This window comes from Pezoporus occidentalis, unplaced genomic scaffold, assembly GCF_034315485.1.
Source record: "Pezoporus occidentalis ecotype Australia unplaced genomic scaffold, CSIRO_AGI_Poc_V1 ctg95, whole genome shotgun sequence".
NCBI classification, from domain to species: domain Eukaryota; kingdom Metazoa; phylum Chordata; class Aves; order Psittaciformes; family Psittacidae; genus Pezoporus; species Pezoporus occidentalis.
This window is the reverse complement of record NW_026916315.1, coordinates 1,085,908-1,103,562: the sequence shown is the minus strand read 5'-3', so window position 1 is coordinate 1,103,562 and position 17,655 is coordinate 1,085,908. Positions and strand designations below refer to the sequence as shown.

Sequence of the window (17,655 nt, the reverse complement as noted above, 5' to 3'; positions counted from 1 at the left end):
GCACATTAGCCCCATCACTAACACTGTTCCAGCTGTCTCCCGGTTGGTGACATATGGGAAAACAGCTCTGATTAATTTACACAAAATAGTATATATTGTATATATTGTCCTGGTTGATTTCAACTGCAATTTGTTCATACTTTTCAATGCAAAATGAGATTAGAGGTCAATATTGTCTTCCTGATGAAGTGCCTCATGGAGATGCACTGAATACAATGGTGACAGTCTACGTTCCTGTAAGATATTGTTTGAGCAGTGACATCTGAGTTCAGGTAAAGGAAAGACAAGCTTGTTTTGAAACAAAACAGTGGTTTTGATTCTGAAAATTAAAAGAAATGGTGGAACCTGAATGAAGAATCTTCATGATGGCACTACCAGAGTAAAGAAAAACTGACTCAGGAAGCCAAGAAGAAATGAATCTTCTCCACAGGTCACCTTTCAAGTGGAACAGGATCTGTACCTCCACCGGCCTGATACATTTAGAGACAGCAATGACACATTGCTGGTATGCGGGCATGGATATCTTAGTGCGTGTGTACGTGTGCACACAAATCATATTTCCACAATATTCTGACTGTGCTCCCTTTTCCTCTGGTGAAACATCCCTGACACATCCCAAAGGAACTTACGAAGTGGAAAAAAGAGGAACAAATTCCTCACAAAGCAACCAAAAACCATTTAATCTCAAAGATGCAGGGCAGAATATGGTCCTGGCTTGCAGGTTATTTCCATTGTTTAATTTTTATTTTCTTATTGAACCACTGAGAATTTTTAGTCTGACATTTCTTGTTTCCCCTTTGTAAAACAGTTTCTCTGCTCAAGTATACTTATGTCACTAATTTTTTTAATGCTCCAAAGCCTGGGATGATGACTTTCGCTTGACCTCCTACTTTACTATCCAACAAGCCAAGTCATACTCCTGTTGTATTTAATGCAATATAAACAGTGAATACACTCGAAGAACTGTAAAAGCTAAAAGAGGTGAACTACATAAAGAAATGGCTTATAGAAGTCAAAGGGAAGATGCTGTACAGTGTATTTCCTATTGGTAAACATGACTGTGGTATCCAGCAGCCTGAAGCCTGACACCTGAACTGCTGGAACCATTGACTTTCAGAGAGACTGATCATATTTAATCATATGCCTTTTGCTTGTTGTTTTATCTGTATTTCACTTCCCAGGGTTTCTCCAGTATTTGGGTTTTTTCTGTTCTGTGTAGAGAAAGCTCTAAACAGAGTGGGTTTCTCAGAGAGGCTCCAGTCTGCTTGACTAACCACACCAGCACGCTCATACCAGTATTCTTCACTCTGCTCCTTAGAAAGTGAGTGAGAGAAATGCCATGGAGAGCCTAGGTCAGAGAAGGAAATTGATACTAGAAGCATCTGGAGAATGAGGACATGGAAAATAGCTATGAACGATTTCCAGAAATATCCCAGGAGATCATTACCTTGTTCAATGTCTCTCATTTCTGCCAGCCTATTTTTGTCGCAGCCTTGAATGTGTCCGTCTCAGTATATGCAGTTAACTTGGTAATTTTTAACTCATGGCACTAATTGAATTGTTATTGAATGTGATTAATTAGAACTGGAACAAGCCTTTAATAAAGAATTTATCAGATCCTTTCCTTCTTCCTCCACTGACTCGCTGCTTTCCAATGGCTTCGAAACTTGCAATTCGGACATGCTCATACAATGCCTGTCAGGTCCCAGGTACCTGAACTCCACTGGAAGCTGCTGCCTTATGGGCATGTGTAGGCAGCCTTGCCCTCCTCCACCCAAATATGAGCCCATCCTAAGGTGGGACAGGTTTTTTGCTTACACATTTTCATCTCAAAAAGCACAGAGACTGGCTCAGCAGACCACTGCTTGGAGCTGCAGCACTCAGGTCAGATTAATTGAGCTGGAATGATGCACACACCATAGCAGGACAAGAGAAGGATTTGGAAAGCAGCCTATCTATGCTTCTAGATTTCAATGGGAACTTAGGTCCTAAGTACAGATTAGGGTCTAAATATCTTTGTGGGACAAACACAGAAGGTTTAATGTTACATGCACATATATTAGAATTACTTACAATAACTTTGGAGATATGTGTGTATGTACATGTAGAGATACAAATACATTCATCTCAGGTCCAAGACTTTTTATGCCTATTGTGATGTTCTTGACGAAAATGATGTAAAATAACACTGAATTCCCTGATTGTACCTGGAATAGAAAGCATAGTTTTAATTGGTATTGAGCTTGGCATTTTTTATTTAATCAGCCATCTCTTCCTCTATTTATTCCCCATGGAAGCAAGAAATGAATACCTTACCTCAGAGGTTCCTGGACAGGAAAACTGCTATTCTTTTATCAGCTGGCAGCTTCTGATAATGGCTATCAAAGAAAGGAGCAGTTTGACGCCAGGAGCTGCACATCTTTCAGAGTATGAATTGAGGATGCAGGCTTTGCCTGCCCAGATCAAGATGGTGGTAGATTTTCATCTTGTTTCTGTAACCTCTGCTGAGCTTGTCTTGTACAGAGAGGAGCACAAAGACAACTGAAAGGAAGATTTTAACTGAACTACTTGTGAACCAAAACATTGTTTTCATCTAAATGGAAAAGCAGTTTAGTAAAGCCAAAAATAGAATGGTGTTTTTCTAAACCATTTAAACAATGTTTCCATGTTTTTATTTCCATGTGATCTTTCAAAATGAACTAATAATTGGATTTTTTTTTTTTACTTTTTTCAAGGGAAGTCACATTTGATTTTAGTCTGAAGTTCAGAATATGAGGAAATTATTACTGTGGGACAGCTTCAGGCCTGAATCAGTCAAAAACTGGAGAAGTTTCAGTTTGTCACACAAATTGTGAGGAATTAGCATTCCCTAGAAATTATTTCAAGCACTAATTGAGGTACCTCTTCTACATGTATAAATCTGAGTATATTGTAAGGTGTTGCATGAAATTGAGGTTTCAAATAAACTTAATTAGGGAAAGTCTTCCATCTTCTCTGAATGTAGATGGAAGAATTGAAGTCCTGGGTCAAGCAAACTCAAATTTATTAAGCTATTATGCCCAGGAAATTGCTAACTCAGAGAATTATGGCAGTTTGGAAATTGAAAACCAAAGCCAAACACAAACACAAAGACAAACAAACAACAACAAAAAAGAACCCAAACCACAACCCCCCCCAACCAATAAACAACATCCCCCCACCACAAAAAAACCAAACCAAACCAAAACAACCCACCAAAAAAAAACAACCACAAGAGCATGGCAAAACTTTCCAGTTGGTCTGGGTAGTGCCCAAGCAAGAAACTAAATCCAGATGTGTTTCATCCCTGGCCTAGCCATAAAGTGGCAGAATGTTGAGTAAGTAGCACATCAAAGCTTCAGGCAACACCAGACTTAAGCACCTGTCTTGTTCTCCTCAGATGAGTACATGCTACTTGGGTACGTTGAGAACAGAGATGCCGCCTGGCATCAGATCAGCGTGAGTATTATTTTAAAACACGAAACATAGCACCCTTAGACAATTGGACAGAAAAACAAACAGAAGTAGGTTGATAGCTATTTACACTAAACTTAGAGTCCCCTTTTATACGATGTCTCAACTTACAAAAAATACACATATTTAATCCTAATTTTCAAAGACGTTGTATATTCAGCATTATGGTAATGTGCTTTGGCACCTGAGAACATATAAAAAGAAATGAGGACAGAACAAATGTATGTTAAGAAAGTTCAGTCCTACCCACTCATTTGAGCTAATCATCCCATCTGTACATTGCTCAGCAAACAAAAGGCAATTCACATCAGCTGTCCTCCCTGATCTGATTTGCCTGAGGAACGTAGAGCAGGTAGAGCATGTCACCTGGGTGGTGAGTTCATCATAATTTCTCCTGCCAGCTCACCAGAAGCGCTGTTCTAGAAGCATTTGTGTTGAGTGTGGAACCAAGGAAAAAAAAGTGACTTAATATCAAGTCACCAAGTTTGGAATGAAAAAAAACACAACCTCTTGTTCTTTCATCAGTGGTAACTTGACTGGGTGTAGTGAAGCAAACTTGTAACACAAACTGGCAGCAGTATCTGAGCAGTTTCTAGTTCTCTCTGTCTGGGCCTTGGGTGCCCATATGTACTAGCATTTTCCTAACTCTCAGAGGTTTGGAGAGGATAAGGAGGTCAAAGAAAGGGAGCAGGAAGGGGATGTTATCAGACAACATGAGATATTTTTGCTGTTGCTGCATATGAACACTTTAAACTAGCTAGGAACAGCAGCACAACTGTGCACAGGGAGCTCAGAACCCCTGCCCAGGACTAGAGACAGATGATGAAGCAATCTGTCCTCACCGCCATCTCCATGCATTGTCACACTCACAAGTGTGAACTTACCCATCTGTGGATATGTCTGACAGGTTTTGGGGTGTTTGATTTTTTTTGCAATGCTCTGTCAACAGCACACATTCTCTTCTAAGGTCACAAGATGCAACTCCTGTCCAGCAAGATCAAGACCTGTCCTTACTTTCCATGTGTTTTAACCAGGCAGTGGTGAAACATTTGCTTACTATCAGCTGCATAAATTCCTTTTTCCTTTCCACCCAACAAATATTTCTCCAAGCTGAACACGAAGAGTTACATTGTGCACGGTCTTTGAAATGTACACTGAATTTTCAAGGAGGCTGCTTCAAGGAGGGCAGCATACTTGTAGGCATTTTGAACAAGCAAAAGAAAAGGAAAAAGATAATGCAATGGTGGGGAATTGAAGCGTGACTTTTCTGGTGTTTATTTCTTTTCTATGCTAGCAAAGATTCAATAGTGTGGAGGATTTGCCGGCAAAGTAATTCTCTGCCCTCTCTCCCTCCTTCCCTCCCTCCATTCTTTCCACTTTACCCCTCCCTCAGCTGTAGTAGTTCTTTATTCTCATGATAGTTCATGAAATGCCTCATTTGCAAAACAAAGTATCACCAGCACCTGTTAGGTAAAGGAAATAATGGCCAGCATGGTGCTGTAACCTCTTCACAGCATAAAAACAGCTCAGTGAGGCACTCAGGTGGGAAACCACCTAGGCTGTAGAAGTTGGCAGGGGTTGCAAAACATATTTCTCCTTTCAGTTATGAACCACTGTGTTTGCTGAAGCGGTATGTAAGTTGCAAATCAGTAGTCCATGACTATTCATATTCACTGAGTTGCTTATTTTTGCTAAGTACAAATGTGCCATTAAATCCCAAGGCTGTGTGGTGAGTTTCAAGGGCTGTGTTTGTACGGAATTTCCACATGCAGATCTCATGTCCATAGGGAAAACTGGATGATTAATTCTCTCTCTGTATCAGTTTTTCTTCCATGAAAGCCCTGGGAAACCAATGGAAAAGAAGAGGGCAAAGCTTCTACCAAGGCTGTTTGGAAAAGGATAGACCTCTAGAGTCAGATGTCTGCCAAAACCCAACTACAGTTACACACATCAGCCTCTGCAGATTACACCTGAGAGGGTAGAGCATGGGTTTCTTGCGTGCTGGTAGCACAGCACTCCAGTGTATCAGGGTTCACAGATTTAAAAATTAAATAGAACAGGGTATATCTGGTAGGTTATTATTTTGTCAGAGTTGTTAACAATCCTTTACATTTTAATTGCCCATAATTTCCTTTAAAAGTCCTGCAAAAACAACATTTAAAACTGTGGGTTATTGAAGAAGTAACGTATGTTAATTGAAAGTAAACTTTCAACCAACAGGTTTTGGCAAAAAATCAGAACTATTGACCTTTCCCATAATTTTTTCTTTTTTTCTTTTAATTATAAAATATTTTAACCAAAAAAAAAAAAAAAAGCAAAGCAGAGCTAGAAATCAAACTTTGCTCTGATTTTCAGCACCATCACAAACCACTTTCTAAGCATTCATGGTGACTGGGTTGCTTACGGGTGAAAAACTTGAGGATAAAATGATTCTGTCATTACTGAAATGGTGGTTGACATCAGGTGGGGTGTTAGCACCTGTGCACATGTTTCTGAAGGGAGAGAAGTTTGCATTCAGTAGTTTCATGGAAAGTCCCAAGGAATAAATCAATAACCCTTTCGCAATCTGGTACTGTAAACTCAGAGACCTTGCCAACACTTGAACAAAATGATCCCCCAGCTCACTTCTGGAGGACATTTACTCCTTGGAGTTAGCGAGGTGACAGAGGCAGTATCTGATTTTTTAGCTCCACATCCTCTGACTTAACTCCAAGCAGGACATGCTGCTTGGCATTGCTACCTGTCCATCAGCCTACACAGCAGCCATGCGAGGATCAGACGTGTCAGCCCATCTCTTTTGCTTTCTCCTCTCTCCTTCTCTAAAGAATCAGTCTCAGCTTATTTTACTTGATTTCTTTGTCACCAGAAAACAGCAAAGTGTGTGCACTCAGTCAGAGTGTGGGGTTGGTGCAGAGACTTCCACCTGCAATGGTGAGGAGCACTTAATCTTACTCCCGACAGTGCAGCCTCCCTCATGCTGCACCCCTCTGCCCCCGTAATGCTACAATTACTGTACCATAGGCAGCTCTGACGAATGAAGGATGTAATTACAGTCATCCGAATGGGCAGAGGAGCTGAAGGGTGTGGGAGGTGAGGAGACGTGGGGATTTGCACTTGTGTGATGCTTGGTGGGTTGTTGTCCCCAGTGCTGAAGGACAAGCCATCAGCAATGCTGAGATGCTGGTGCTGCAGATGGGCAGGATCACACCCCAAAGGATGAATGTATCCATGATAAATGGTTTTCTGGACATGTGGAAAATGTTTTGGCAGGAAATTTTGTACAATGCAAAGCTGCTTTTCAAGTCCTGTGGCACATACAGGTCCACCAGAGGAAATCCAAGTTTGCTTCCTTTTCAAGGAGGGTTTCCCAAACCCAACAATCAGCATATTGTACAAATAAGCATTTATTTACATGGAAATACAAAAAGACTATCTGTATTTTACACAATTCCTACCTGTCATAACACAAAAAGTTGCATTTCATATGGCTCGAGGACAGACAGGTGACAGACAACACACCTGGCCTCTGACTCATTTTAATTTCATACTGTCACTTTACGGTTTATGCTGGAATTGCTTAGCCATGAAGCCTTCAAATTCACTGAGGATCACCTGTGGATTTTCTATGACTATGTCTGCATTAGCAAGTAGGATCAACTAAGAGGAGCAGAGCCACAGACCAGGAAAACTTTTGCTGAGGACTTGACATTCACAGTAAATGCATTTCACTGTTGGATTGTTTTGGGGTTTTGTTGTATTTTTAGTTTTGTTTGGGTATGTATTTTATTATTTTCAATTTACGTGATCCACAGCCTGGTCCTAGGGGACTGATTTCCCAGTAGCAACTGGAATGGATTAAGGGAGGCCTATTCCAGATAAATTTCTTCCAAAGGGACACTAATTCAAGCATCCTTAAGATGGCACCACAGTGCAAACCAACCTTCTAAAGCGAGCTCATGATCTGAACTGAAACACTAATACAGACACTCAGGTCTTCACAACTGTTTTAATTAATGGATCTGTAATCTCAATTTATATTTAGGAGGAAAAGTCACAGCAGTGCTAAGAGTAAAAGATGAGGACTCAGTACTCCTCACGTATTTGTATTCTCTTGGATCACACCAGCTAAGGCATTACGGTTACTAAGGATATGAGATGAATAAGGTTTGCTCTGCCTTGATCTCCAAGGTTGTTGATTTGTAAGTTTTATCAACACTCCAGCCACACATAAGGCTAATATGAGAAACTTCCCATCTTGCTGAGTATGGGATGGGCCTATTTCTCTTTCTGTAAACCTCACCTGACCTGGGAGGGAGTGGAAAAAAAAAAGGGGGGGGAAGACTGAGAAAAAAAAAAATAAACAAGAAATTATATGTAGGATAAGATCAACACTACTATTCATTTGTCCTAAGTGTGCGAGATGAATTAAAGAATAGAGATCTCTATCTGGGCAAAATGTGCATCCATTACCCTTCTTCCCCTCCACTGAAGTAGGAAGTATGTAGTTTATGACCAGCTGCGACACTCTCTACTGAATGGCTTTGAGGCAATAAATCACAGAAGCTGGTTTGTCCACATTTCTTTCTTTTCTTCAGACTGTTTGGCTAAATCTCCCACAGAGAAAGTTCTGCCATGCAGGGGATTCAGCAAAACGCATGAAAAACGTACTCATGTCACCTACAAATTCTTCAGCTCTGGCCAGGGTCCAGTTGTGGTTTTAATACAAGACAATGCCTTACTGCTCTCCTTCCCTGAATCCTATGAGGGCAGCTGTTTAAACATTTATCATTAAAGGTTTCAAAAAAGCAAGCTCTCTGCAGTACAATGATGCTGTTTGAGCCCTCAGTTTTTTTCCAGGACCTACAGAACATATGTGGGTTTGGGTGGGGTCATCCCATAGTTCCATGCATGCTAAATATCTTACTAATGTGTTTTTTTTTTTCCTGTATGTTCCCGATTCTTCAAAAACTGGTTCAGCAAATCCAAAGCTGTGTCAAAGACTCAGCATGTTTGAAAAAGGCCTCCTTACAGCTGCATCAAGGAGAAATCGAGCCAGAATAGAGCTGTCTTTCCTTCTGCTGCTGCTTCCAACTGTTTCGCATATCCATTCTCTCTAATTCACTTCTAAGACCCACTTAGCCTATCCCTGTGTAAGGATGCTGTGGATAGCTACAAGTCTATATGAGGCCCAGGAAGACAGAGAAAATTCATGAAAAAAAATGCATTGAGTTACTGAAGACAAACTTTCTGGCTCTGGCAGTTCCTGAGCAGAAAATAGTTGCATTAAGAAGAGTCATACATCCTTGCCAACTTCTCACATGTTTTAGTGTGCATTGCTTTTATCACTGCTAGAGACAGCCTATTGGTCTAGATGGACCTTCAGACTGAGGCAGTATGGCTGTTCTGACATTCGCAGGAGACCGCATTTGTGGGGAACCAAGGTCCTTCTCCTGTGGACAGGCAAGCTCCTAAAGGCATAGCAGTCAGCTCATTTCACAGCAGGACACCAAGAACCACTGTCTGAATGACCTTCCAACCTGAACGAGGCACAGGTCAGTGACCAATGTCCCATTCTCCAGAAGTGTTCAAGGCCAGGTTGTACAGGGCTAACCTGTCTAACCCAAACCATTCTATGATCTGAAAATATAAAACTTTGATTTCCACTTTCAGACATCCTATGGAACTGTGGAACTCCTCTGTGTTCTAGAAACATGATTTAAGGAAAGTTCTGTTACCCCCTGAGAAGGGGGATTATTAAATGCCAGTGAGGACTTCATGATATGTTTTTGAAGGCTCCCGGGCTGCCTGTGCTGTTGTGGTGCAGCAGGAAACAACAGTATGATCAGCCAGCCTGTGCCCAGAGCTAATCTGAGCCTCTGTCTGCCTTTCAACAGCCAAATTTCTTCAGCCTGGGTAGCTGAAATGAGGCAGCTAATGCTGTACTTAATGACCTATTTAATGGCCCATTTTCCAGAAGTGATGAGAACTTAGTTACCCCCATGCTCAGTGTGAGCTGTGGCTGCTTAGCAATCAAAAAGTCCAGAGCAGGCATTCAGATGCCTAATTTTAAATGTAAAAAAATAAAATAAAATTGTTTCAGATCCTTGTTCTTCCTGCAGTAAGGTCAAATGTGGATACATCAAAATAAAACACATTGTCCCATTGACTTTCGTGGGACTCCTAGAGTGGGCTGGAAGAGTTGGTCTTTCCTAAAAGCAGAGTAGCTCTAGCCAGGGGCTCAGCAACTGCTGCATTCTCTGGCACCACTCTGCATCACATGGGCATCATATGCTGCCCACAGATAGTTCACCAGTCTCTGCTGAGAGTGCCAAGTGGAGCTAGATGCCCACGGATGCAAATCTGCAATCCCATTATCTGGAAAGTCCTGACATTTACAACCTCCTTTCCGTTGTGACCATTACATGCACCATGTTCATTTCAGGGATTTCATGGTAACAAAAGAAAAATCTCAGCTAAATCGTTCTATGTGGGATATTTGCACAACTCAAAAAGCAATTATCACTTCTCAGCAGCAAGGCCTGAGCACAGGCTTTGTTGATTTTAGCCTAGGGTTGGATATACCAATTTGCCTGAGGTGCCACTTGTGAGCTGATTCGCCATCTCAGGTTAAAGCCTTATGGACTGAAAAGCCTTTCCCATACAGAGAAAAATATACTGGCACTCTAGAAAGGGAAACCTTACTGCTCATGAAATCCCTTGTCAGATCAGGCTCTTCCCACCTGCAGCTCAATCCACCTCCATGGCACCAGGCATACCTGCCAACAGCCGAAGTGTTTCTGATACATAAGCTGGCCCAGTGACTTCACTTCCATGTGAGCAGGACTTACTAGGAGCAGAGTATGGAGCAGTGGAGACTCACTGCAGACATTGCTGTGAATCTTGGTACTCAAAAACCTCTAGACAAATTGATCAGGGAAAAAATAGAAAATTTAAAAAAAAAAAATATGGGTTTTCAGGTCTGTGAAGAGTAACAAAAGGCTTTTTAAAACATTTCAGTAATAAATGGAACATTCTGGATTGGAGTTTCTTTTGGTCAGCAGATCTTGAAGTCTACCACTTATTTTAGAAACGCTTGGACATTTCTGCTCCTAATTTCAGGATATTCATCAAGATGCCAAGAATCAGGAAGTCCAGCAACACAAATCTAAAGTTTACAGAGTCAAGGCTGCTTGCTACCTCAGTACTCTCCAAAGGTATTTTAGTATCCACTAACATGAAAACAACTTTGGGGACAGTATCAACAGTTTTTACCCCTATACATGAGATACTTAAGGCTTCATTGGCACCTTTTATTATCCTGGTTTAGATGCACTTTCTCAATATGTTGAGGACACAGCCATGCGAAGAAAAATGTGTTGCCCTGCAGTTGTCATCTCTAAATTTCATACTCTCAATGCCGCCTTCTGCCTTCTCAGTCAATTTTTCCCTGGTTAGCTTCACAGTGGATTCAAGGGGTGGCTCCTGATCTACCACACAGGATGTATGACTTAATAAGTGCCAGAACCACTGCATACATTAGGGATTTTCACCCCAGGAGAAGGAGTGTGTGAAAATAAAAGTGAGAACATGGCAGAGCTACTAGAACTCACAGTGAGCTTGTCAAGGATGTAAAGGTGGCTTCAGCTTGCTGCCTCTGGAATCAGCTTGGAGGGGCATGGTATGAGGCAGCCCAGCAGTGTGCTTGAGAGAGAGAAAAGGAGGTATTTTTTCCTTGCAATGGCCAAATAAACTCTGGGCCTTCTGTGCAAGAGCACTGCAGATCCATAAGAGCTACTGGGATGCAAAAAAACAATCAGAAATTCAAGAACATTACATATTATCTACAAAGGTCTGAGCTCTGCATCTTGAGCTATATGATCCACGGGTGACTGGAAGGATATTCTGGGTAAAACAGCCTAATGTATTTTTTCCTTGGCATCCCCTAGCAGCAAGATGCATGACTGGATGGATTCTGGACTACAAAAACCCTGACCTTATAACACATTTTTTTATAAGCAAAATAGTATCAAAGATTCCAACTCTGTGTTCCAAAAGCAGAACTACATGAGAACTGCTGTCTCTGGGCAAACTTAACTGTGTCCCAAATCTGGTAAATCAGCAATCAGGCTGGGACTGTCAGCTCTATTCCTGCAGACAGTACTCCACACCAGATCCTCAGGAGCCAAAGGCAAGAGCAAGGTAATCTCCCTTTGGGCTGCAGGATTGTTTTACAGAGACTTGCTTTGCCCCCTAGTGACTACTAAGCATAAAGCAAGGAATATTGCACTATCCCAATCAATAAAAATCCAGTCCTGCTATATCTGCTGGCTGGAAGACAAGCAGTGGGGTTGTTCTGACTGTGTTTGGCCTAATTGAGAATATCCCTCTCCTGGTCACCACTGTCTCAGAGGCATGTAGGATGGAGCAAGGGAAGGAGATGCTATTCTGAAAAGCTGAGAGCAGACACCCTAAACTGGGGAATCAATGTCTGAGTGAATTGTAAAGGAAAATCCTCCCCAGGGCTGATGCTATTTCTAGTCTGCACATGCCTTGGAACTGAAAAGAGGCTATTTGGGGGAAAAAGGAATGGATGAATAATGGAAGCAAAAATAGTTGCTCCACATTCCTTTCTAAAGCTGTGTTGCCTACAAACTCTTTGGAAACAATCAATGATTCATCAGCATATGAGCTCATATTTTGTGATCTATGGCCTGTGTAAGTGACTATTAAAAGAGCTCTTAGTTGGAAAACTAATAACAACACAGGTCTTTGTTTAAAGAGTAGCAAGGGAACAGAGATATCTAGATATTTGCAATTGCTGAGCTGTATGGAAAGCAAAACCTTTGAAAACACTATATAGTTTTATTCCTTTAAGCTTAAGAAAAAATATTAATATCTTATAGTTCTAAAATGCTAGTCCATCTTTGCTAAATTTGAGAAACTTTTGCTAAAATCCAAGATAATCCAAGAAAGCAAATGGAGTTTGATTCCTTAGTATCACAGAAATGAAATCAAATTTCCATTTGGAAACTCTTATACGGTCAACTGTTGTGGTCAGAAAATAGGGTTCTGATCAAGTGATAGAAAAATGTTTTTTTCTGGTTTTATATATAAAATATTTTACAGAAACTCAAAATCCATCTAGATGGTTTGATGAGTAAGTATTAGCATTTTCTCAAGTACTCAGAAAAGAACATCAGGAAAGACACTTTGAATAGTAATGTTAACTAAAAAAAATAATTTGGAACCATAAATGAATTTTAAAGGAAAACTGAAGCCTATAAATAGTCTTGAGCATCTGTGCAAAGATTAACAAAGAATGTTCCAGGCAGGCTGGAAGCCACTCGTTCACACCACTGAGTAGAATGAGTAAAAACCACAACACACAAAACAAAAATCCATCCCAACTGACTTGTGAAAAAGGTGAGACTTCATTAAAGGGCTTGCTCAGTTACTGATTTTGAAACCTATTTTATTTGGATATTCCAATGCGTACAACTGCATCTAAGAACTCAGTCTTAATTAGGATTTTCTTCAAATCTGTGTCATTACCTGGGATACTGTTGGTAGGGAGAGACAAGTTTGGCTCCGATTGTTAGATCACCTATACTTTCTGCAGAAGGATTTGGAAGAAACTGGGGAAGACATGAAGTTTGTAGCTATGTCTGAAACCGCTCTCTGGTTGCCAGCTCCATATCCATGCTGGATATCGAGTGTTTATTAGCACCTGCTTTTTTTTTTTAAGGATGCTCCTTTTCTGTGGTTTTCTACACAAAATTCACTTTCAGAAATTGTTTCCTGCTGGGCTTTTCTCAGCTACAGCTCTCCAAACTCTGCTGGGCCATGTCTGTACTGGGCTCTTCCATGGATTCAGTGACTTGATGAAGAGCAGCAGATGATTAGGAGTGGTCTTACGTGATTTCTAACTTTATGACGCCATGAATAACCATTACTTGCAGTGCGTGCATGGCAAAAGACTGGTTGCTGTATAAATTTTGTGCTTTTGTCTAAGAGCTCCTGGCCCCAGCAGCCACTAGAGATAGCATCCAGCAGTGTGAGACAGAGGCAGTTCGACTTGAGCATGGCCCTGCTCTTGCTAGGTTAGTTTTAAAGACAGGTAGATACAACCATAAGGTATCTGCAAGACATGGGCTGCTCTTATATGGGCAAACTCCATTTAGCTGCATTCACTGTCAATTACAGTGCATATGGATTTCTATCCACACTTTGCTTTACCATCCCAAGGACTATAAACTAATGTAGACAATCCTTCCAAAATCAGATAAACTAAAACTATGATTTTGAGGCTTTTAAAACATTTTCTTGTTTTTTTTACCCTTTGGAGACATAGAAGCGGCAGTTCCATAACCAAGTGTTCAATGTCTTGCTTCTGATAATAACCAAGTGTTACTGCTAGGCAGACCCAGCTATGCAGGGCTGCAGTGTAGGCTTGGTCACAGCTGGGACAGCATGAGGCTACTTCGGCTCTTTGGTGGGAGTTCCACAAATGCTGCTGTCCTCAGCCTGGAGGACCCAGATAACACAGAGACAGGTTTGGCTGAACACTGCTGTAATCTGCCCAAGGCAGATCTAGCAGTACTAAAATTAGCAAATGTATAACAGGGCACAAGCTTCTTTCAGAGCTGTCCATCTGCACCCAAGTGCTGCTGATTAAGTCCCACAGTCCCATGAAGATCTTTCCAAGAGCAGGTGTTACCAGCATGTATATCCCACCTGATTCTCCATTCCTGAAGGTTTCTTTGTCCTTTTTTTTTATAAGGAGTCCTGAGGAAGCAGCACTTTGGTTTGGCCATCCACAAGAAGGGAGGTGGAAGTGCAAGATGACAAAGAGGAACCGGCTGTGACAAAAGGTGTTACCAACATCTCAACATCTTAATGGGGAAAAGAAGCAAACAAGGGAAAAAAAAAACCAAACCTTCAAAAAACCAAACATACAAACAAACAAACAAAAAACAAAAAAAAAACAAACAAAAACATACACACAAAACCCCCACAAACAAACAAAAAAAAAGCCCACAAGAAAAACCCCCAAAAACAAACATACCCGCGATGACAAAGCTAAAGTACTCAAAATGAATATTTTTCACAAACAAGTAAATTCTAATAAGCAATTAAGATGGCTATCTGTATTAAGGGAATAGGTTACTCTGAAAGATCATAGTGGAAGAATGATTTACAGAAACATCCAGACTTAAAAAAAACATGTATTCCAGCTGTCAAGGGCTACTGCAATTCCCCTTAGAGTGTTCAAAGAATTAGCTGAACTAAATCTCTGAACCATTAGTGATTGCATTCCAGGAAGCGAAGACGACAGCAGAGTCTTAAAGGAGTGAAAAAGGACACAGTATCTTAAGAAGAGGGCAGAGAGATGCCCTGAGGACTAGCCTTTCCAGAAGCCAGGACATGCAAGGTATTACTGAGTATCCAGTCATTAGTACCAAAAGTAATGAAATGATAAGGACCTGCCGCCAGGGATTTGATGAAAACAAGGATGTCAAACCAATCTGAATTCTTGGAGAAGGCAAGTAGCCTGATGAAGAAGGGGAAACCCATGTGTGCAATCCTAGCTTGAGATCAGTAAGGCTTTCAATGCTTTTCCCCCCTTCTGCCATCTCATAAGCAAACTGAGGAATTATGTTCTAACCACCACTGACTCATGAGCACTGGTACTGAGCGTCTGGGAAGGGAAGTGCTAATATTCCTGCCATTCCTGTAGCACATTTGCATCCCACCAGTGTCATTACATTGAGAGCATCTTCTGCTTTCTTACCTGCATAAGCTCACTTCTTATGTCCTTGCCATAATAGGCAAAGCTGGAAACTTCAGTACAGACCTTTAAAGATCAGCACTCATGAGGCCGCTGAAGACCATAAATGTACTCAGAAGAGCTATATGAAGGTGGAGATGGTCCAGAATAAAAGGCTGGACCTCCCTTGCACTGAATTTTGAATAATTTTTTTCTTATAGATTTTTATAGACTCTCCATACCTTACTAGCTTGAGCCAAACACCATCTAGGTTAGATGTGAACTCTAGCAGTGAAGTGCATTTGTGACACAAACCTGATTTCTGTGCCCAGCATCAGAGGAGGAGCAAGTCTCCTTCCCCTTCCACAGATTATTGCAGTGCTTTCTACAACATATAGATAAATAATTCTAACCTTGAGCTAAATTCCAGCTAGGAATATGTGCTTTGCCTACCCCCAGCTTTCTGGGAGAAAAGTATCATGTCTTGGAGTAGTGCAATGTTTTCTGATCCTCTCTACTAGATTCCCCTCTGAATTGGGAGGCATGAGAAAGCAGCTTGGCAGAGCCTGCTTGGTGAGTTTTGACACCTAAATTGAATGTCCAGGCCCCAGATTCCTTGGTTTTGATTAAAAAGTCAGTAGGATTGTCTCTTGGTAACTTGTGGGCTGTAAAACTGGATGTGTGCTCCTCCAGATAAGGGCTTTTTTGTGTGACATTGTGTAACGGCTGCCACAGGGTTGATGTGGGCCAGACCATAAATAACTTCTGCATAAATATTTTTAGCAAATACTTTTCACTCTTGAGATACACTGGACAGCTTGAAGTGTATGCATCTGCATGTGAAGTAGGTGGGGGAAGCTAGAAGAGCTCCCATCCTGAGCACAGAGTAAATATCACAGCACTCTTGAGATGCACATTAACACAATAGGAGCCGACGCCTCTATGCAGGAGCATCCAGGGCAAGCAAAACATCTCAAAAGAGCTGCCTTATTGAGATGGCAGTGTGTGTCATCCTGTGGCAGAGATGTGAATGAACCCAGTGCCCATGAGAGGTGAATGCCATCTCTCTATACTCCAAGCAGGACAATCCACAGCCAAGCCGAATGCTGCCATACTACCTGAAGGGCCCCTGCCAGCCATCTACTGATCTTCCTGGCATGTGCTTGATGCAGAGAGAAGTGCAAACTGCTGGTTGCATTTCCTATGAGGATAACCTGCCTTTTAGGCTGCACCTGAAGGGCACTGTCTCACTCCATCTACAGAAAACACCACTAGTCTCTGTAGATGATTGTCCAGCCTTGGAAACACAGCAAGAGTTAACAGGGATGCACAGTTGCTAGAAGGTTCCAACTAAAAGGGAAAAAAAAAAGCCATGGACCTTTCACCCTCGTATACGAAGTCATCTATTAGAAGCCCAAGCATCTCTGAAAATACAGATCGGGACAAAATAGCCTGCTCACATTGCTTACCTCCACCTTGCCCTCCTACACACACGCTCTCTACAGGCACTCCAGAAAGGTGTGATCCACTCCCAGTTTGTGAATCAGAGAGCTACAGCTGATTCCACACTGGGAAAGGTACAAACTGGCTATGGATGTCACATATTTATTGTTACTGATTATCCAACTACTTCTGCACAGAGCAAGTCATGAAAACAGTTTCAGGCATTTGTAAGATTCTGTGTTCATCTCTTTAAAACCAAATGGGCCAGCAGAGAAGCAGTGAACACTCAGGGAAAAAGAAAAAAAAAAAAGGAAAGGAAAAAATATATAGCGTGGTTTGAAAAAGACTGAGATTGTTCAGAATACCCTGTGCATTGCAACAGCTGGTCTAGGGGAGCTTCATATAAAAAACCAACTTCACAAAGACATGGAAAGGGAGAACAAACATTAGAGACTACTGAGCTCACTAGTCAAAACATCCATTTGGCACGTAACAGGACATGAAGATACACAGGAGAGAGAGCAGTCTTGTCTAGCCAGCTTTGCAAGTACTGGGAATCTGGATCCCAAAACCTAAAGGGGCTAATTTTGAACAGAGCAGAGAAGCAGCAACACATTTCCTTTCAGTTTTTCCATAGAGACAATGCAAACCCTATATTTCAACTAAGCAGACTAAGCCTAATAGCAGCAAAATTTGGCTCTCTGCTCTGTAATGAAATCTCTATGTAACCAGAGGCAATTATCTAGAGTAAGGCATCTGGAAACACTCAGATGCCCACTTCTCATTCTATTTCTTGAAGGAAGACAATAAGTCATACTTTACCATAGCAACCCACAGGAAAACTGATTTCTGGTGGCCTTCAACTTCTACTTCCAAAACAAACATATGATGATACCCTTCAAACAACCCTGCATCTCAGTAATTTCTTTGAAGGCTTGCTTGCCTAGCTATAT

At 41.4% G+C, this 17,655-nt stretch overlaps 1 long non-coding RNA gene across 1 annotated transcript in view; it reads right to left on the bottom strand.

The window, feature by feature from the left end:
• Nucleotides 1-17,639, bottom strand: part of LOC134157370 (uncharacterized) — a 33,815-nt gene extending 16,176 nt beyond the window's left edge. Inside the window, exon 1 of the long non-coding RNA XR_009962296.1 lies at nucleotides 17,525-17,639. This is a non-coding gene — a long non-coding RNA (uncharacterized LOC134157370). The remainder of the gene's footprint in view (nucleotides 1-17,524) is intronic.
• Between the last annotated feature and the right edge of the window lie 16 nt (nucleotides 17,640-17,655).